This window comes from Macaca thibetana, chromosome 9 (assembly GCF_024542745.1).
Source record: "Macaca thibetana thibetana isolate TM-01 chromosome 9, ASM2454274v1, whole genome shotgun sequence".
Taxonomy (NCBI): Eukaryota; Metazoa; Chordata; class Mammalia; order Primates; family Cercopithecidae; genus Macaca; species Macaca thibetana.
The window spans coordinates 32,982,337-33,005,035 of NC_065586.1; the positions used below are offsets into that span (position 1 = coordinate 32,982,337).

Genomic DNA, 22,699 nt, shown 5'->3' on the forward strand with positions numbered 1-22,699 from the left:
TAGCTCATGTCTCCATCACTGAATTCATCATTCTGTTTTTTGCTGTACCTCCTTCTAGATTGCTGTGTGGATTTCCTTTGAAAAGCATCTATTTTTCCATGCAGAAAAGTAATAAATGCCTACTGAAAATTCATAAAATGCAGTAAAGATGACAGAAGAAAATTAAATCTCCCTAAGACCATCATTAGGAAATAATTACCAATCATAACCTTTCAGAGTTTCTTTTCCCATGCAAAGTACATGTGAATATTTGTGTGCATGTTTTTACTTTGAAAAATAAGGTCATATTACCTCTATGCCCCATAACTGGCTTTATAACGGAGTTCTATAGATGTTCTAGTGCCACTACTATTTTTTCTACATCATAATTTTTAGTGGCTGTGAATATTTAGGTATTGGATCTGACTCAACTGGATTGATGTTATTCAGTGAGCACTTAATAGTGCTTATCTGCTAAGTTCTGTATTAAGTTATTAGGATATAAAGAGCAGTAAGAGTGTGCAAAACACAAACCCATGATTACCGTACAGACATATATACATGCAGCATCAAGGAAAAGGTAAACAATTTAACAGAGAACTGGAGGTAGGGGGGATTGGAGATTTTCATAGCCGACTTCTATGCTCAAGATGGCTATGGAGGGATACACAGTAGGAGCTTGTGAGTGGACACAAAGGGAAAGACTGTTCCAGGGATGAGAAGCAGCAGAAATGGCAGAGATAAGCAGGAAGAAATAAGTGAATGAAATCATAGACACTAAACAACTTATTATGTTTCCCTCACCACTACTGATGTTATTTGTCAAAAAATGTATTGCTCTCTAAAGAATATGAGCTCTGGTTGTTTTGAAGTTGAAATGATAAGTAGTCATAAAACCCACTCCAAATCAAACACTACGCATCATCTTTGGTGGCTTAGCTTTTTGAATCATGCTAAGTTCTCATCAACGTCACATGCTAATAGGCAAGACTGGAGACTTAGGACAAGCAGCTGGAAAGACAAAAACACAACCCAGAGTACTTCTGCACAATGCCGCCCCTCTATGTTTTGGAGAGTTCATCGTCTTAAACAATACTTCCTTTCTTTCCATAAAAATTCAGACATACAATAACCATAATTAAGTAACCTGCTTTCCCTCAACCCAATCAGCTCTGCTCTAATCACCATTTTCTTATTTTGAAAGAATATCATTATTTCACAGCTGCTTTATTTTTAATTAGAAGATGGATGTGATTTCACATCTGAGTTGGATATACTTCTGTTTGACATTAAGGGTGATGGTGAGGGGGTGTGATGATGGCAGTGGGCAGGGATGGAATGGAACATCAAATGCATTCACTGAAATTGTTGAACGTTTCCCTCTGTGTATGTGACAAACATAAACATCTGGTACTTATCGATGGCATGTAGACTATTTTACAGAACTTTATCAAACTCCTTTTGAGTTCTAGTGGCCGCTGTCTTTTTCTTTTCATTTCTTTCTTTCTTTCTTTCTTTCTTTCTTTCTTTCTTTCTTTCTTTCTTTCTTTCTTTCTTTCTTTCTTTCTTTCTTTTTTTTTTTTTTTGAGACAGAGTCTCACTCTGTCGCCTGGCTGGAGTGCAATGGCAAGATCTCAGCTAACTGCAACCTCCACCTCCCAGGTTCAAGCGATTCTCCTGCCTCAGCCTCCAGAGTAGTTGGGATTGTAGGCCCCCACCATCGTGCCCATCTAATTTCTTTTTTTTTTTTTTTTTTTTTTAGGAGAGACAGGGTTTCACCACGTTGGCCAGGTTGGTCTTGAACTCCTGACCTCAAGTGATCCGCCTGCCTTGGCCTCCCAAAGTGCTGGGATTACAGGCATGAGCCACTGCGCCCAGCTGGTGGCCACTTTCTAAGTTACAATACATAGCGCCGTAGGCAGAAGTGACCCAACACAATACCCTGTTTCCAATATGGGTATGAAATTCTAACACTGGTGGTGGAAAGTCTACCCACATCTTACACTGTGCTCCATTCACAGTGAGAAGACCTTGTTAGCAGATACAGAAGAGGAAATCCCAAGCCTTTCCTTTTGGGTGGGGAGAAATGTGTGACTAGAAGAAAACAGGTTTCCTCACCACTTCTAGGGGTGAAGGGGTGATGTTGTAGCAGTTCCTGGGTGGCGAACCCCCACCTCCCCACGGCATTGGGTTCTACCATGCTCCCAACTTACTCTTTGTTGTAAGATATCTACAGGAACCATCCACATGCACCATATGGCCATGGTATTGTCTTAATAATGACAGGAAACACATTCCTCAGACAAAGAGAAGCAAGGAGAAGCACACATTTTACCAGGAATCACTTGAGGACAAAGCAGCATGTGTAGTAAATCATGTAGCAAATCTTTGCAAACTGCTGGTTAAACACCAGCACGCAGCCTTCCAGCCATGAAATGAATATCACTGCTTTCTATAATAATACATAACCAACCAATATTGGTAATGTCATAACGTGGAAAGCCTCATTTCTAAAATGAAAATCTGTCTTTCTCAATAAAATACTGCCCATTGAGCTAGCATTGGCAAGGGAGCGTTTACCAGCTTTTAACACTCCCAAGGCAGGTCAACACAAGGGCCTGAAAAAATAGAGGACAAAGAGCTGAGGTCTGATTAAAAACAGGAAAATATTTTTTGAGGGGGAGACTGTCGGATTTTCTTTGGGGCATCTCTGATGACTCAAAGAGCTGTTTAATTCATCACTTGACACTACAAGCTAAAGAAAATATTTTTAAGCAATTGTCTCATTTCCTTAGATAAAACACATGTTTTTTGACAGAGCCTGGGCCTGTGAACATCAATGCTATTCTAGGCTCTGTGGGCTTAACTCACAGTACCTGACCATTGTGCTCATTAACTGAGGATCCTGGACTTCTTACTGTCACGAATCTGAATACAGTCGCTTTAGAGTTAGTGACATAACTCCCTATCTCTTTCTGTGTTTTGTCTCTATGGTGGTATTACCTAGAAAAAATCCTGATGGCTAAGGCTAAAATTACCATTAATAACCAGAAATTCATGGTGCAACCTCTACATGTTAGGTATTTTATGAAGGGTTAAATTCATATACAGTGTCTCTTTCAATTCTTACAACAATCATACAAGGGACGTTTTATGGACAAAGAAACAGAGGAACAAAGTGATATGTACCTTTCTCAGAGTCATATAACTTACCAGTGTTTGACCCAGGAGTTATACCCCAGATGAGACTGGTGGCCCATGTATGAGCTGCTACACCCATGCTATTCCCCAATTCCTATTTTATAACCATAATGATTGGAAAGATAGTTTATAATTTCTCAGTAATAATAATTAAATCCAATAGCTTTTCTTTCTGGAGATTCATTATTTTATACAATTATAAGGAATATGAAATCATTTCCGATTGTGTTGACTATCAGTTGGACATTAGCACTTGCTGCTAAAAAGTAAAACTTTGTAAATAATTTATTCATGCTGTCGAAAAACAAAATGCTAGCAATGAATCCTTTTGAGCAAAGGATAACAATGAAATACTTTAAAATTTGGGTAAAGAATAAAATTACCCAAGTAGAAGAACGGTGCAAGGTAGGAAAAACCTCATGAATTTTCTTTTAGTCTTCATTGCCTGAATTAATCCCTTTTTCCATGGTTAAATTAAAGGAGAGCATTTTCCTGCGTGGAAACAAACAAAACCTTTGCTCGTAGTAAAACAGTCCCAAGTGAATGAACTGACGAATTTTCCTACCAGAAGACTTGATCCTGCCAGTTAGAATAACATGAGATAAGGCTGCAACAGCACAGACGCAGTGGAAGGGCTGGCTTCCCTGACTGCCACTGCAGTCACAGCAAAAGAACAACAAGAAAATGAGTAAGAAAAATGAAGTCCCCACACAAGGGCTGACCTCCGTCTCTTTTGGCAGATGAAAGGATATAGTGAGCTTACATGGGCTCTGGCACGTCTGGATTTATAGCACATTCTCCCACTCTCATGTGAATTTTTCTTTTTGCATAAATCAGGAGCAACTAATTAAAAAAGAAATATTTAATTCTGACATGTTCTTTGAACTGGAGTCCCATCTGGTTCTGTTTGAATAGTAAAATCTGCTGTAGTTGTTAAAATTGGCAAGTAGCATTGTCCAAAAGAAACAAAAGGGACTCAATGCGGCAGGTTAATACTCCAGCATTTCAGCTAGAGACATTTCCAGAATCCAGTGACCCAAATCGCTCCAATCTGGAAACCATAAAGATCAAATGTGAAGGTGAAGAATGCCATTTTTGGGTGGAGTCACTACCACTGCTCTACATTTTCTTAGTGTGATGGAAACAGCATCAGGCTCTGAAAGACCTTTGTTTGAGAGCGATGCATGGAACTGTGGCAAGCCACCAGAAAACGCTCAGCTTATTTTATGAAACACATTTAAGACAAATATGAGAAGCCAGTCTTCATGCATTTGACGTAAAACCTGAGGGCTTCTTTCCTCTTCCACATTATCTAGCGCAGATATAACTGTGTTCACCAAAACCGGACAAATATTCCATTTATATTCCTCTCTTACTTGATAAACCTGTACAAATCTGGACACCAGGACACAATACATTCTGATAACAAAGAGGGAGAAAATGAAGTGGTGCTGGGGTTTCTATACACTCTGAAATACAAGTAATCAGCATCTAATGCAATTTGAAACTCTTATGTAGAGTCAAAGAGAATGGCTGATTACATCTCTATGCTTTAGAAAATATTGTTTTACATTTTTAAGACGTACACCGACCTGTGATATCTTTTCTTCTTTAAAATAAAGTCTTTTCCTTCAATGGCATGTTAACTTGCAGATGAATGCCTGGGAAACCTTTAACAGCTTGGTCAAAAAGATGACATTTTAATGTCCCCTCCTCCTCTTCCTACAAAGAGACTTAGGAGTTCCTGCCAGGCAGTAAAAGATTCAGGGACTTAATACTTTTAATTAACATTTTTTGAATGCTTATTTGTAAGTTACATTTAATTTAAACCTGAGCCTAATCCTTTGATTTGGAAAGAGGACATGCTGTCAGAACAGACCAAATGTAATCCCTAATAACTTGGCTAAGATTTTAACTTAAAAACTTTCTGATGGAAATTGCCTAACTGAAATTTCTTAACAGAGAAAAAATAAGCATGCTACAGTTTTAAAACAATGATAATCAGTCTCAAATATGTATACATGGGATGAGAATCTTCCAGTCAAGAACCTCATAGGAGAATCAGAGCATGTGCTCTTGCTAGATTGGTTTACTTAATAAAGAGTTAGCGAGCAAGTACTACATAGAAGGCATGGGCAGGTATTGTGCTCTCCTGATATAACTCTTGATTCCATCTGATTGTTTATGTGTAATATCCATGAAAGCTAGGAAAGATTCTTCTAGTAGAAGACTGAGAGGGTAGGAATTGCATGGGTTAGGTAGGCAAGAGAAATGTTTGGGTTCAGTGCTGCTGATCTCGTTGACTGCAAGGATACAGCTCTAGATATCCTGTAAGATTAAGTAGAGTGTGTATACAGGTCTCTCGCTCCTAATATTTGTCAGCCCTAAAACAAAGAGGGTAACAGTAACAGAAGAATGAGTTAATGGCTGGTTTGGATTATAGCCACTTTGAGACTTGGTAGCAGAATCGGTGATCTCTGCACATAATTCAGTAGGACTGTATTATGTTGATAAAGTATTGCTGATGATTATTGTTTTTATTACTATTAACAACTTCTCTGGGGCAACCATGATGTGTCAGGTATTGTACTAAGTGCTAACTTCCTGTCCCTCATCTTACATTTTCTCAACTGTCCCTCAAACAGGTTTTATAGATAATGAAGCTGAGACATAGCGCAATTAAGACCTTTTTTTTTTTTTTTCTTTTTTCACACTCCTGGTCTTTCTGAGCAATTATTACCTCTGCTCGGAGTCTAGCAACTGATAAACTATGGAGCTCAGAGTGTCTGCTCACACAGCTGCATCCCAAAGCCCAATCATGGAGCTTCACACATCATAGCCACTCAAACTAAAAGTGTGAAATTACAGTAAACTGAAGGATGCCAAGTATCCTGATAAAAGCATTTAGTGCATTAAATCCAACACGCATTTACTGTATGCCAGGATCTGGAAGCACACAAGCCTATATGGCAGTAATAATGTTATGAGACTGAGAGTAAAAAGTGTCAGCCTAGTGATAAGTGGGGCATTATAGGATTCAGAAGAAGGGAAAATTACTTGTGGAAGGGGCTAGAAAGGGCTTGATGGAAAATAGGTCATTTGAACCGTTCAAAGTGGACCTTATAGGACTGGGGGTTGGACTTTTGTAGGGGGAAGCAGAAGCGGCCAGAGTTGATGAACTAATGGCAGAAGAAAGACAAAAATAAAAAATAAAAAATTAAAAAATTAAAAAATTAAAAAATCCCACCCAATTGCCTACATTTGAAAATATTTTTGAATATTTTCAAATGAATATTTTCCTTCTTTTGTTTGAGATGGAGTCTGGCTCTGTCGCCCAGGCTGGAGTGCAGTGGTGGATCTCAGCTCACTGCAACCTCCACTTCCTAGGTTCAAATGATTATAGTTGCTGGGACTACAGGGGTGTGCCACCATGCCCTGCTAATTTTTGTATTTTTAATGGAGATGGGGTTGTGTCCTGTTGACTAGGTAGGTCTCCAGACCTCAAGTGATCTGCCCACTTTGGCCTCCCGAAGTGCTGGGACTACAGGCGTGAGCCACCATGCCCGGCACAATGAATATTTTCCTTCTATCTAGTATTTCATGGCAAAATTCCTTTGGAGAGCAAAGATAAGTGTCCTCCCCCACTGCACACACACACACACACACACACATACACACAAATGTGCACATGCATGCACACGCGCGCACACACATTTTGCACCGGCCTTTATGTAGTCCAGGAGTCTAGGCTGTGAAGTGTTTGGCTAGTGACAGAAGGGCAATGAAATCTTCTTTGTAGGTAAACTTGAAGTTCATGATCATGCACTACACTGCTGAGGTAATTCTGCTAAAATGTGTGGTTTCACTGCCTCTGGGAGTCCAAGCATTCCTGGGAATGAGACAAAACCTCAATCTGTATGAGTCAGCAAGACTTCTCTCTTGAGTCTAGCAGCACACACTGCAGCTCCTACCCTCTGTGGATGTCTACATTTAAAATAAAACCTGTCAATGAAATGGCACAGAAACTGCAGATGCTTTCTTTAGAGATTCACGCTTCTGTTGAAATCACACTGTTCTCGCCTCAAACATTTAAGGAGAAGCTCATGAGCTCAGAGGATGATCTTCTAATGATGGGCAGTTGTGTTTCTAATATCCAGCCCAATGTGGAGAGAACTTGATGGGTGGCGATTATTCATTCACAACACAAATAAGTGCTAGGTGCTTGGGTGAAAGGGAGTGAAGGTGATAAGATTCCTGCCCTCTAGATAGTGAAGGAAAAAGTCAAGTAAACAGTAAATCACAATACAGAGTGAACAGACTGCATTAAAATGAATCAATGCGTTCTGGTACAACAGAGAGAAAACTGGGGTGATGCAGGCAGCATATGGTGGAAAACAGCACAGATCCCAGAAGTAGTTTTATAGCTTTGACCTGCAGGAGTGACCTGGATAATGATAAGCAAGTTACTTAGTCCATTCAAGTCTTAGTTTCCTCTTCTCTCGAACAGAAATGCCAATGCTTACCTCATTTGGTCATTCTGCATGGCTATTATGAAGATCACGATGATGCATATATACACATATTAACCATAAGAATGTGACCTAATTTTTTTTACCTAGTCTTTTGGGTAATTGGAGTGGGTGCCTACATGTGTTTGTGTGTGGGTGGGTGTGCATAGTTTTGCCGGTAGTACCTAGATTATAATTCCTTTGAAGGAGAGAGAGAGTCTCTTTCACTTTAGGCCAGGCACGGTGGCTCATGCCTATAATCCCAGCACTTTGGGAGGCTGAGGCAGGTGGATCACTTGAGCTCAGGAGTTCAAGACCAGCCTGGGCAACATGGCAAGACCCTGTCTCTACAGAATATAAGAAAATTAGCCAGGTGTGGTGGCATGCTCCTGTAGCCCAGCTACTTGGGAGGCTGAGGAGAGGATCACTTGAGCCCAGGAGGTCGATGCTGCAGTGAGCTGCAATCGTGCCACTGCACTCCAGCCTGGGCAACAGAGGAACACCCTGTCTCAAAAAAAAAAAAAAAAAAAGAAAGAAAAGAAAAGAAAAGAAAAAATATGTCTTCACTTCAAATTCACCTATTTTCACATATAGTGCCTAATTCTTAACAGATGCTCAATAAATGTTAGTTGAATTTAAATTCGATGTTATGTAAGTCTGGCATTGTCAGCAAGATCTGAAACTCCTTTCCTCCAAACTGCCTGTCATTAAAGTCAATGTTAAGGTGTTTGAGCACCTGACTTGTACCCTTAAACTAGGAATGTGGCTACTCTTATCTTAGCATTTCTAACTGCAAATATTATAATGAATCATAAACTTTCTAGTCCTTTGAAGAGTCCACTTAAAACTAGAGTCTGCTGACTGGTGAGTTTCACTGGCTAGGTCCACACCATGTGAAGTATTCCTTTTTATTTATTTCTCAAATGACCTCTCCCTAACTCAATAGTGCTTCTCTTCCAGGAGTTAACCCCAAAGGCATCGGGGATTAAACACAATTTTCACTATATCTATTATGCTCTCAAGTACCTCACTCAAACCTCTTCTCAACCTTCTTATTTTAGAGTTAAGGTTATTTGCAAGCATGACGTCCGCAGGATGTTTATGTATCAGATGTTTATCTACCTGGTATCTCAGATTTCTCCCATACCCTTCCTGTATTTTTGAAAATATAACATCAGAAATTGACTGCATCACTAGAGTGACCGCATCACCATGGTTTTACCAAATTAACATACGATCTTTTATAAGTTGTTGGAATTATAGCTTTCTGTGGCTAGGAAATGAATATAGACTTCAGACCTTTTGCAATCTTTGTGTTTCTTTGTCTCATGGTCTTTGAGAAGCAGCCTCACAAGAAAAAAAAAAGGCTCATGGAAGAAGTCTTGGAGGTGGCTGTGCAATGAGGCAAGGATGTCTGACACGTTTCCAAGGTGCAGTTATTCACACACACACACACACACACACACACACACACACACACACACACCCCTCTCCAGGCTTTCAGCAGTTTAAAGAAATTTTCAAACCTAAAATACCAGGAAAGTATTAAATAGCATGTACAGGTACGGTGTGTTTTGATTTTTAAAGCGGTTATACTGTGCTACCCATAAAGTTTTATCTGCACTATTGGGGTGATTTCTAAGTAACTCAAGATAAACACACACTTTTACTCAAACAGCATCTGTCTATTCCAGCACAAACAAATGCCTTGTTGATTATTGGTTTTGCAGTTAATCACGCCTTTAATTTTTCTACCTTCCCCTTTAAGCTTGGTTTCAAAAACAAACACAAGGATGAATTTCTGGAAACTAAAGACTTGCAGATGAGGGTGATGGTCTAAATCAGTCTTTTGGCCTATAAAGTTTGACAGCATCTTTTTACAGCAATTTTCCATGTATTTCCCGGTGATCTAGGTGGGCCTCTCCTGGTAATGAGAGTTTCCTGTGCTGATGGAGAACTTGGAAGTGCAGGTGTCCAAAGAAACTCTCCTTGGCATTAAAAATCCTGCAAGGAGCTGATGGGATTACTGAGATTAAAGTCGGCCGCCAGCCTAAGGTTATAACGAATGCTACCCTGGAGACAAGAACGAAGAGAAAGAACAGGCTGCCTAGGTACAGCTGGTTGTCAGAAATTGTGGGTAAACAGTTAGTCTCTGAAGGAATGCCAATCATTCCTGGGAACAGATGAAATGAACTTCTCAATTTAATATTTGGTCAACTGCATTTCCCTGTTGGAAGCTTACCATTCAGCCAGGAACTGTATATGCTGATTTGTTTTGAAGCTCACATTAAGGGGATGGGGAAAGCTTTGCAAAAATGAATTTTCAAGGAACGACTCTCCAAGAAAATCATGTGTAATTAGAATTCACAGCAGATGTTTGGAACTGAGCAAAGGCCAGCCTAGGGCAGGAGAAAGGCAGTCAAAATACAAATGCCATGCATGGAGGTAGAAAATGAAAATGAAGAAGGAAAAAAAGTTACCCAGTTGTCTGTGGTTTCTGTGCTCCTCCTGGGAGAAAGGGGCAAGGCATAGCATTATTCTGTGCTCTGAAGACATGTACTCCCTTTGCCATTCAAATACTGTCAGTTGACAGAACTCAAATCCTTTCCATATTCCAGAAAAAATAATCTATCAATACTAATTTCATGCATTTCAGCCTGGGTCACACAATGGAAAAAATGCATCTGTGCAACAACTTTCAAACCATAGGAGGACAAACACAGATGTCACACTAACTACATCATGTTAATCCTCTCCTAGCACTGCCTGAAGTCCTTAACGTAATGGAAGCTGTGGCTCACATCTATCCACTGGAACCGTTCTTAACACACGGTTGGATACCTCTATTTCAACCACATACTTGGAGGTGACAAGAGGTGAAACGCTTTTTTGGTGGACATGGTTGTACTGTTGTATGTGTGTGGTGGTGTGTGTGGGGTGCATTAGGGAAATCTTTGACAGAAAAAATGGGGCTAAGGCACATGTTTGGAAGGGTTAAAAAAAAAAAAAAGACATTCCTTTCATACAATCTTCCAGGTTTTCAGAGCAATAGAAATCCTCTCACATTGCCATTATAGTTTTAGAAGCCAAGTTAGGGATTAAAACATATCACTTTGAATGATTTTAATATGTTGCCAGTATTGAAAAAGAAATGAACTGATTCTTAATCTGTTTGAATTATTTTTAATAAAAATATTTTAATTTGGATGAATTTTATATGAGATTTTTACACTTTAAATTTTACACTTTAAAGAAAGATAAGTAGATAAATAGATGTTTGTATTAAACCCTTCTGGAAGAACAGCAACATTCTTCCACTAAGGAAACTGGAATACTGTATTACAGAAGTTGATAGTTGGAGCTGAATTTCAGCATAGAGAGGTTGAATCCCAAATCACCTTTTCCTGCCTCCTTTTACTCCTCCCCAGAAGACACGGGACTGTCCAGATGAAGGTCAGTAAGATGCTCAGTAAATGAATTCATCTATTTATAAGTGGTTGATTTTAGAGGAAATAGCATGTTAAATGAACAAAAGTAATGTCTGATTTTTGTTTACATGGTAAATGACTGTTAAATAAATGAATTCTTGCATCTATATATTGGAGCTTTCCAAATACATAATAGCATCCTTATAAATATATACAATATTTATAAACTACATTAAAACTAAAGAAGCAATATAATGTATGTGCTGGCAATGATTAGTTTTGATTTGTAAAGGTATGTTAAATAACTAGGCTAGTAAAATTCTGCATGTTACACCCTCATTTTTTAAGGTGGAAAACTCCGGAAAATTATTTTCTCTTCTCCCCCTAAACTCTGTGTACCTCCAGAAATACCAAAAAATGTTTCTTTAGTATTTCACATTTCACATTATTTTCTAACTTCCTTTCATTATCATGAGTATTTCCCACTGGAAATGTGATATTTCATTTCCAGATCCTCAAACTTAAGGCTCTGTGAAATTTCTTGCACCTGTAGCCATTAGCCTTTGGGTCTACCTGGGTCTCGGTCTTTTATCCTGAGATGGGATCTACTGCATCAGCTTTAGCCCTAGGTAAACACACGAAGGCTAGATGGATAAGACAACTATAATGAGTTTCTTCATACAGCTGGATCCCTGGCTCTGCCTTTTCTTTTCTTCTTTCTGGGTTAGTATTATGGCCCACAAACTACGCAGAATGGAACATGGTATTTGTCTTCTTAAGGAAGGAAAAAATAGCAGATTTTGGCAGGACTTTAAGGTGTGAACAGTCTGTAATGGTGGGTAAGCCCATACCTTACAGATATTTCCTTCAAAGACTGGAGGGACATGAAAGATGAACCGTCTGGGCTTCATCTTATCTTCCCCAGTGGGCTGCACTTTCTTACAAGATAGCACAAAAGCATCAAGGAAAAAGGCCCCGCAAGTGAGGTTTCTATGTGAAATCCCCAGAGGAGCTTCACGAGGAAGCCAACCTGAACAATTATTTGATGTAAGAAAAAAAAAATCTTGTTAATTAAAAAAATTTGCTATGTGCTGCCTCACATAATTATCAATAGTGTTTGAGACAAATTCCAGCTATACTCCATATACTTCTATTTCATCTTAGACAAGCTCAGGGTACTAGTTGATTGAGTAAATTTATTTTTAATAGAATCACAGAATTTTAAATGCTTGAAACAACCCAAGCATCTGTCTGGTCCAATCACCCATCCCCTGGAGAATTTCATCTATAGCATTCTCGGGCTTGCTAAAAGAATAAAGGAGCTTATTTGTTTATTTAACTAGATCCAAAATATGTAGTTAGAAGTTTAAAGCATTGGAATTGTAGGAAGAATAAAACTTTGGTAGAATTGAGACATCTCATTCTCCTGAAGGAAGGCAATTAGAATAATGCCATAAATGCATTTTAACCCCTTGGGGTAAACAGAGCTGGGGAAAAAATGCCCAAGTCACATGCACAAGTGCATATGTGATCATCCTCAATCCTAACATGTGCAATTAGTCTCAAACACTCTGTTCAGTAGTTGGAAATATAAAAGCATAATGCATTTTATTACTATTGGGATTTATAAAACATTTTTAAATTTAATCTACTTTCCTCCCTTTATTTGAATCTTGAATTGAATGAGATTAGATGGCTAAGGGAGGGAGGGAGGGAAGAAGGAGAATGGAGAAGGAGGGTGGAGGTTTGTGTGTGTGTGTGTGTGTGTGTGTGCATGCATGCTTGTGTCTGTCTTTGTTTCAGATCAGCATCCAAAATTGCTATTCTGACGTGGATCAAAATTGCCATTTTGATGTGGTGCTTTCAAATGGTGCATTAAATGAGAACTACACAAGGGTATAAAATCCTCATCCACACCAGGGATTTGGAATTTCCAGGGTTCAGCCCTCTCTCACCTTTGGAGAAGGTGGCTATGGATGTGCTAGAAAAGTTTTAACGTATGGGTTTTGCTAATTCTGAAGAACACACATTTTTTTTTTTGCTCTGGTGCTTTCAAATTACTATATGAAAGTTATTTAAAGCTTAGGAGTTGGTGTGTTACCTTACACGCGACATAAATGTAGCCATTGCTCCTAAATGTGAACATTAATGCACTCTGTAAAAGGTGCAATTATTACCGCTGGGACAGAAATCAACAAACCTCACCAAAGGAATTTCTTAAAACTGCTATCATAAAATCTGTGCATGTTATGGATTTCATTAACATTTTACTCCCTAAGGATTCCCAATTGTATAATAACAGAAGTTCTTTAAATTTTAAATACCACAGACAGGAACAGCCTTTCACCCAAAACAGATGTGAAACCATCAACCTTACCTCCTTATTGGTCCACAGATATGAAACTGGTTGGTAATTGATAGCTTTTAATGTGTTGCTATTTAGGTTACAGAAGTGGAAACTTAATATTATCGTTCCCATGAAAAGATAAGTTATTAACCAATAGACAGCCTTTTCAACCACGATTCTTTCCTTTTGATTATATTTGAAGTTAAAAAAAAAAAAAAAAAACCCAAGAACTGTCTGATTTACATACCACATAAAAACAAAACTAGGTAGACAAAGGTCGGTGACATCCAATGTTCAAGTGTCAAAGAGCTAATTTCAGTCTTATTTTGCCTGAATCTTGTCAATGGTAATTTGCAATTTTATCCCATGCTTCCTTTTCTTTTTTTTTTTTTTTTTTTTTTTTTTTTTTTTTTTGAGACGGAGTCTCACTCTGTCGCCCAGGCTGGAGTGCAGTGGCCGGATCTCAGCTCACTGCAAGCTCCACCTCCCGGGTTCACGCCATTCTCCGGCCTCAGCCTCCCGAGTAGCTGGGACTACAGGCGCCCGCCACCTCGCCCGGCTAGTTTTTTGTATTTCTTAATAGAGACGGGGTTTCACCGTGTTAGCCAGGATGGTTTCGATCTCCTGACCTCGTGATCCGCCCGTCTCGGCCTCCCAAAGTGCTGAGATTACAGGCTTGAGCCACCGCGCCCGGCCCCATGCTTCCTTTTCTTAATCCTGTCCTTATTAGTGCATTTTGAGACCCAATGGTACAGCCTTCTAAAATAACATCTGTATTTATTTAGCTAAAAACAGTTCACGTTTAAAAGCTAAAAATAGGGAAGCCTAAGATAAATAAGCAGGAAGGTTTATGAAGCTATTTTCCTGCATAAGGTCAACAAACACATCTGTATTTTTGGAAAACAAAAGAGCTACGGTTCTGTTCAAATAATATCTACAAGCAGTCTAGAAGTGATAAAAGCCAGCCAAACAGCAATGAACTTTTTCTTTCAAAAGGATGACTATATGAAAAAAATGACTTGATTAGAATTTTAGGATCTACTACGCCAGTGGTTTTCGAGGGGGGGTGATTGTTCCCTCAATAGGATATCTAGCAATGTCTGGAGACAGTTTTTGGGTTTTATGACTTACGTGTGTATGTATGCTATGTGCTTCTAGTGAGCAGAGGCCTGGGACACTGTTCAACATCCTATCTTGCACAGGTCAATCCCTCCAAAAGAAAAAGATTATGCAAATCAAAATGTCAGTATTGCTCAGACCAAGAAACCCTGCTCTAGATGTAGTCCAACCACGTAAGTTAAAGCTTCTGCAGTGATTGTTCAATTTCATAGGCACCATTTGCCAGTCAGCAAACAAGTAGGGGTAGGCTCAGGTTTAAACACGCTTACTTGGTCTTCACGACACCAGCCTTAAAAGAGACTGAAATCCATTTTCATCTTGTTACAATGGAGTAGGAGCAGGGATGCTAAGATTCTAGTCCAGGTTCTGTCATTAACTTCCTCTGTGGTCTTTCAAATCACTTAACCTCTGAACTTATGCAAAATAAGGGATTTACACAAAAGGATGCCTGTATCCCTTTTAGTCTTAAAGTTGAGATATACTTGAAAGAAAAAAAAATTCTTCTCTAGACTATAACTATGAGTGTTTGTTTCAAATAGACGCTGCATCAAACAATAAGAAACCAAAAACTGTAAGTACAATGGAAAGTTATTGCTACACAGGTAATTTATTTGTAAGAGTAATTCTACCTGAACAGTGGTGGTTCTTGAAGAATTGTCTTTTCGGTGATGCTTCATCATCAAAATCTAAGAGACTTTTTCAAATATCATACATTTTCTTTAAGGTGTGTTGACAAGAAATTAGTATAATCATTGGACTGATTTTTTAAGCCGAATTAATTAGTCAACTTGACCAAAATGGTTAAAATCATCTTGGTAATTTCTTTTTTTTTTTTTTTTTGGTAATTTCTATGAAACAAAACAATTGGTTAAAAATCTGCAAATAATCATCTCTCATGTGTGCATCTGTTTTCCCCAAATCATACCCTCCTTAAAAAACAAACAAACAAACAAACAAACAAATCCACTTAGAATTTAATCCATCTCTACCTACATAATCCCTTCAAATGACTTCCTGTGATGTAAAAAGCCATGGTCCCAGGACGACATTAGGAAAAGTTCCTCAGGACACTGTAGATTTTGGAACAGACTTCCTGGGTGGAAACTCAGTCATAGGTAACAGACCTCTGCTTCATTAATGGTTAGTATGTAAAGCATTTATTTTATGGAGGAAGTAGAAGTCAATGCAGAATCAGGGTAAGCACCAAAAGCTCACCTTGGGGAATTTTGTTTTTAAAACAAATTGTCTTCCTTCCAGATAAATGTTTAGGTTGAAACAGCATGTTAGTATTAGTTGCAATAAACACACACACACACACACGCACACACACAGCACACCACACCTGGGGAATCCACATTTATTTGAACAGCTGTATTTTCCCTAGTTTTGCCAACACTGTATTTTACATGCATCATTCCACATTTGGGTACCCCAGTGAGCTATTTCTGTCAGTTCGCTACTCACAGATTTATAAAGTATCATTTTAATGTAATTTTGACAATTTATTAATGATCTGAATGAGTTAATACACCCCCTAAAGTATCTGGTTTATAGGCACAGAGTGTTGACAATCAGGATAACCTGGCCCTATCTACGCTCTGGATCAGTCAATTTAGCAGGTGGAACCAATTTTGAATACAACACTACGAACAAAACCTGTGAGGAACCAGCAATTTTGTGAAAAAATCAAGGTGATATCTGTTCCACACTCAACCCATTAATACCAGAGAATAAAAAATTTGTCCACAAAGTTTAGCAGAAAAGAAAATTGTATATGAAACGTGTTAAAACAAATGACATTCTAAAGCTTTAAGGTAAATTACTTCAGTTTCTACTTTCAACGTGAGGAGATTTTAAAGATAAAACAAGGGTTTCAAGTAACAGATTCTTCAAATTGAATATGTCAGCACTCACTCATCCCACCTGAAATGTGATAAAAATATATCATACTACCATTTTTCAGAGGAAATATTTCCAAGGGCTCATAAGTTACTTCACTCTATTTGGTGTTAAAGGAAGTCCAGGCAGGCCCTTCTCAGCTCCTGAAATCACGTCTATGCCATTGTGTTCTTTTTCATGCCCATTCTCAGCAAGTTGTAACAGGCAATTCAAGTTTTGAATCATGACAGAGCCACTTTGGAAGTTGCCAGAAGCAACAGCTCACTGCTCTGGATGGAATGTTGGTGAAGTGTATGGACGGGAAACCTCGGAGGACTGAAGGAAGGACCCCAGGGCTGAGGGTGGCAAACCTGATTGTGTCTGACAGTCTGGTCTGTGGCGTATCAGGCCTGATGCCAGGATTAGTTATGTATCTCCGAATAGCTGGCATGAGAGTATCTCTCCAGTGTACCTCAATCGCAAGAGCACTCAGTGAAAAACATAATCAGAGTGGCCAAAGAGCTTTGCAAGCCTCGGCTGCACCCTGACTGGGTGTCAGATCCAGAGGCAAGTGGCAATGCACGTGCTGGCCACGGTCTGACTTCTTCTGTGCCTGCTGTCTTGCTTCCTGAGTCTGAGGAAGGATATCCACGTCCATTGTGTAAGACCGAGATTTCTCACAAGTTATGTCTTTCTCCGGAGTCAGGACTTTGGTGAACTATTTAACCCCACTGGGCCTCAGTTTTCTCACGTGAAGATGGGGGTAAAAATCTCTGGTCAACTGACCTCACTTAGTAAGATTAAAATAGGACGTATATAAAAAGTGCTTTTGGCCAGGCGCAGTAGCTCATGTCTGTAATCCCAGCACTTTGGGAGGTCGAGGCAGGCAGATCACTCGAGGCCAGGAGTTCAAGATCAGCCTGGCCAACATGGGATGAAACCCCGTCTCGACTAAAAATACAAAAATCAGCATGGTGTGGTGGTGCATGCCTGTGTCCCAGCTACTCGGGAGGCTGAGGCAGGAGAATCGCTTGAACCCAGGAGGCGGAGGTTGCAGCAAGTCAAGATTGCGCCACTGCACTCCAGCCTGGGCAGCACAGCGAGACTCTGTCTCAAAACAAAAGTGCTTTTGTAAGGGAAGAGTGCTATGGAAACATAAGATGTTGTTGTTAGAATATGTGTCACAATTAATTTTAAAATCTTTAAAGCAACCTTAAAGGCTACTTAGATTGGACCAGTTTCTCATGTTGAACTTAGAGGAAGGGCATTTACTTTCTTTTGACACTATTGTCTCAAATGACTAAACATGACAGTGTGTGTTTCAATTCCATTCAGCCCATCTCCCTACCACACTAAGGGCTTTCATTAATGGTATCTGCTTCCAAAGTTCCTTCAGAGAGAAAATGGGGAAGACTTTAATATTATTTGAGAAATACATATAAGGCAAAAGGGAAACACGAAAATAAGCTTCTTCAGCAGGTTGGCTCCAGTCCTTCTTTTCTGGAAATTTCCTTCTTCTCATACCTCAGAATTAACATCTGCACTAGAAAACGGAGTGGAGAAACAAGAGGCTCTTGCCTCAAGGGTTTGTTGATGTGGTCTTACACCTACAGACTGTCTTCCTGGAGGTTTCCTTCTGTCTGATTAATCCATAAGAGGGCTGATTTACCAACCCAAACAGGATGTGGTTTAGAAGTCAACCGCTCTCTGCTCCTCCGGAATAAGTGAAGGCATACATACTCTAGTACCACAATTTTTTTCCACAAGAGAAAAAGCCCCTAAATTTGGAGAAGAGTAGTTTCAGCTCAAGTTGATTTGTCAAGTGATTTAATTTCTAAAGTCACTAGCGGGTGTGGTAATCCTGGTGCTATTTTTGTTTTTTCGAACAACAAAGTTCATATCCCACCCAAGTATTACGTCTCTTGTTTTTTTTTTTTTTTTTTTTTTTTTTTTGTCTCCTGGCATTTTAATCAGAGAAAAGTCACAGTTGTTTTGAGGAAAGCACTCCCAAGAGCTTTAATTAAAGCTGGAAGGATAAATCTGTTTACAGCGTGGTGAACACTATCATTAATAAAACATTGAAATAATTAACGAATTAAATTCTGCTTTGCGTGTCAATGGCTACGTTCAGGATCTTTGAGAACGTCTCCCCAGAAGACGCAGTACACTGTGTACTTAGTTTGCAGAAATGAAAAGGAAAAACTGAAACTGCATTTCTCTGAGACTCATAGATCATAGACTGAGAGAGCCTGAATGGAGTGAAGGCTACATTATCTTTATTTTATGGGAAAAGAAACTCAGTTTCAATGAGCGTAATGGCCTGGGTTCTAATGATGTGCTTGAAAAGGAAGACTTTTGATCGCACCACTGATACACAGTCTGTATTTTGCATCCTGGAATGATTAACCAGAAACAAAGGAAGGAAAAAGGTGAAATTAATAATAAGATCAGCAGCTCTGGGACACAGAATACAGAATGGAATAATCTGGAAAAAAAGGCAGGGCAGGCAAATTTCATAGTGTGATTAACTCTGCCATTGACAATGAGGGAATTTTAGCAGCTCAGGATATGAAGTGGTTTTTTCAGCAGGATATGGCTGTGTGCAAACCTTCACATTGGGACTTCCTTCACGCTCCTTCTCACTAACAGGCTCCTTGACTTGTTTTTAAGCTTTCTGGCAGACAACAGATCTCACAGGAAGCTCCAATGTGGACGTTCATATCGACAGTTAATGATGCATTGTTTTTTTTTTCTTAATGCCACTCAGTAATTTCCTAGGGAAAACAATGGGAACCAAAGCTTGTTCCTGTCTTGATGGAAAGTCAGCTTCCAATATTGCCTTATTAATTTAACACATGAAAGTATTTGTATACTTGTTGTTGCTACAGCAACTTGTTTTGTGGGGGCATATTTCACGCAAAATGTGAAAAATCTGAAAAAGAAAACAAACATTATCTGCATATTTATGTGCATATAAATAGAAATGTATGTGTGCTAAGGTTCTTGTGATTAGAGGTATGTGCCTCTTGCCCTCAGTCTAAATTATGCTGTACTTGTTGGTTAATTTACAAAACATCTATCTAACGAAAACAACAAGCCAACCACTTCCAAGGAGTTTCAGAAAAGCTGGAAACACATGAAATTATTCATAATTAGGTGATTGGTGGATGATAACAGCACCCACCCTGTACACAGACACAACGAGCATGTAAATGAGCCTGCTGAGCTCGGGAGGGGAAAAACGGTAATTTTACTTCAAGGTGAACCTGAAGCTAAGCTTTTGTGACTTTCACCTTTCAGAGAGATGGAGCAGCAAAGTCCCTGCATGCTAGGCTTAGAGACAGGAAGCACCCAACCCATCTCAACGTGATTCGGCAGGGAGGTGATGGACATGTCATAAAATACACTTGAAAGTATATGAATGGGAATAAATGGTAAAAATCCTGCATACTGTAATATAAACAAGTGGGTGTTAGAGTCTGATAGACCTTATTTCCAAGCCCGTCACTAGGTCACTAGGTCACTCACTGTGACCTTGAGTGTTTACCCATTTCTCTGAACTTCAGCATCCTCGTTTTTACAATGGGGATGATTATACCTCCTTCCCAGGATTGCAGTGAGGATGAGATAAAAAATATGTCAAGTACTTAGCATAGATCTGGCCACATTCTGTGCACTCGATAAAGGATCAATGTCCTATGAGTAGGACAATTGTCATTTAAGCTCTCCTCCCTCTAGCCAGATGGGGCCATGGCTTCCTGTTGCCCCTCAGAAGTTAAGTGTGGCTCTGTGATGTGCTTTGGCAGTGAAGGTGGGTGGAAGTGATCCAGCAGGGAGACCTGAGAACCATCACGATGAGCTGTGATCTTTCTCCCTCTGTGATAAGATCAGGCTTTGTGTCCCCACCCAAATCTCATCTTGATTTGTAATCCCCAGCATTGAGGGAGGGACCTGGTGGGAGGTGATTTGATCATGGGGGCGATTTTCCCCATGCTCTTCTCATGATAGTGGGTGAGTTCTCACAAGATCTGATGGTTTTATAAGTGTTTGGAAGTTCCTCCTTCCCTTGCGTCTTTCACCTGCCGCCATGTAAAACATGCCTGCTTCCCCTTCTGCCATGATTTTAAATTTCCTGCTTCCCCTTCTGCCATGATTCTAAGTTTCCTCCCCAGCCATGCAGAACTGAATTAATTAAAGCTCTTTCCTTTATAAATTAACCCAGTCTTGGGTAGTTCTTTATAGTGGTGTGAGAACAGACTAATACACTCTGCCTTGGGGCAGGCAACATTTCAGAGAACGCTGTTCCCTAGGTCTGGGTCCTGGTGTGAGAAGATATGGAGCAGACCCCATCTGGCCCAGCGATAGGACATGGCATGAGCAAGAAGAAAACCATCTACTTTTGGGAGTTTGAGGTACCTTGCTTCTCCTGATCATGTTTTCTCCTTGGCAAAAAGAGATGGATGATTTGAGATTTTTTTTTCTTCTGGGGCAATCTCAGATTGTGTCTAACTCCAAAGAATGAAGTAAATCTCTTCTGTTGACAAATGCTTTGTGAGAGGCCATGTAGTCTCAGTGTTTTCACTGACAAGAGAATTGCCTTGCACAGAAGAATTGCTACAGTTGCAGTTTCAGAGCTCCTGGAAGACCACCATTTCTACCTTAATGAGAGCTTCCCACAGTACCAAGAATGGGACTACGTTACTGATACAGGAGTGCTGGGAAGGGAGGAGTATGGTCCCTTTAAATGATAGGGAAGGGGGAAGGGAAGTGCAGGGTAGAGAAAGGAGAGTCCTTGGCTAGCGCTCCACCCCCACGGACCAAAGTGAGGACAGGTACTCCCACTTTCCCTCCCAAATGCTGCATTTTCCAAGACCACCCGGGCCCACCACGCCCCCATCCTGGGCCTTTAATAACCCGAGACCCTAGCGGGCAGATACACAAGCGGCTGGACATCGTGAGGAACACAATGGGGGAAGAAGGCACAAGTGGCTGGTGGTCGAGAGCCCACCCGTGGAAGAGCACACCAACAGGCACCGGCAGAACGACGTGGAGTTTGCGCGGAGCTGTTGGAGAAGAGTCCAGGAGAAAACCATCTCCCTTCCGGCCCCCCCAACAATAAAACCTTGCACTCATTATCCAAGATCACGTGTGATCCGAATCTTCCTGTACACCAAGGCAAGAAACCCTGGGATACAGAAATCCCTCTGTCTTTGTGATAAGGAAGGGGGTCTAATTGAGCTGGTGAACACAAGCCGCCTATAGACGGCAAACCAGAAGAGCACCTGTAACACGCGCCCACTGGGGCTGCGGCTTGTAAACATTCAGCCTTAGACACTGCCGTGCGGTCGAAGCCCCACAGCCTGCCCATCTGTATGCTCCCCTAGAGGTTTCAGCAGAGGAGCACTGAAGAAGCGAGCCACACCCCTATCGCACGTCTTGTGAGGGAGACAAGGAGACCTTTCCTGTTTCATTATCATACAAACATGCTTAGTGCTGCAAAATGTGAGCTTCCCCGGAGAGGCACATCTGTCAATCATACTGAACTGCTTGTTGGTTTGGGGATGTGGGAAAACAAGTTACCAAGAGCTATTTTGACACAGGCAAATTCATTTCGTTTCTGACTTAATCTGGAGATGGATTCAGCAATCCCAAGGTAGACGTCTCATCTTTTCTCACCCTCGACATGTTTCTCAGTGTTGGAGGTTAGCGTGAGTTCAGTCTCCTGTAATAGGCCATTTCACTTTAAGTGTATGTTAAACTAATATTGACCTTTCCAAAGTAAAACAAAATCTGGTATTTGTGCTTAAAAGACTGAAGCAGCAATAGATGTGGAAAGTAGAGGATTAATCATCTTGTGTTTTTTTTTTTTTTTTTCCTTGCTTGGAAACTCTCTCTGGGAATTAGTCATTTTATATCTAGCAATAAAAGTAAGACAGGCTCCGACTATTCTCCTGAAAAGGAAGCCTGGATCCTTCAGCAAATAATCTTTTGTATAATTTGCCCACAGTTTAACCCACAGATCCAGCTATGGATGTTTCATTTAACAGTGAGTGAAAAATTCAGGACTGTCAGCATCAGGCCTTTGGGTGGGAATACCCAGATATCAAGGTTGGGCAAGTGGGCATTAGGAGTGGTGCCAGGGATGAGAGGGGGTAGACGGCTGGGTAGATGGCTGGAAAAAGGGGTCAGTGGTGGGGATGTGGGGCAGACAAGGTATCTGTGGGGATATGTAAGTGACG

The 22,699-nt window shown here is 40.2% G+C and overlaps 1 protein-coding gene across 7 annotated transcripts in view; it reads right to left on the reverse strand.

Annotated features, from left to right (window-relative positions):
- Nucleotides 1-22,699, reverse strand: part of NRP1 (neuropilin 1) — a 159,548-nt gene that overhangs the window by 54,380 nt on the left and 82,469 nt on the right. The gene's annotated exons all lie outside the window — the stretch shown is intronic.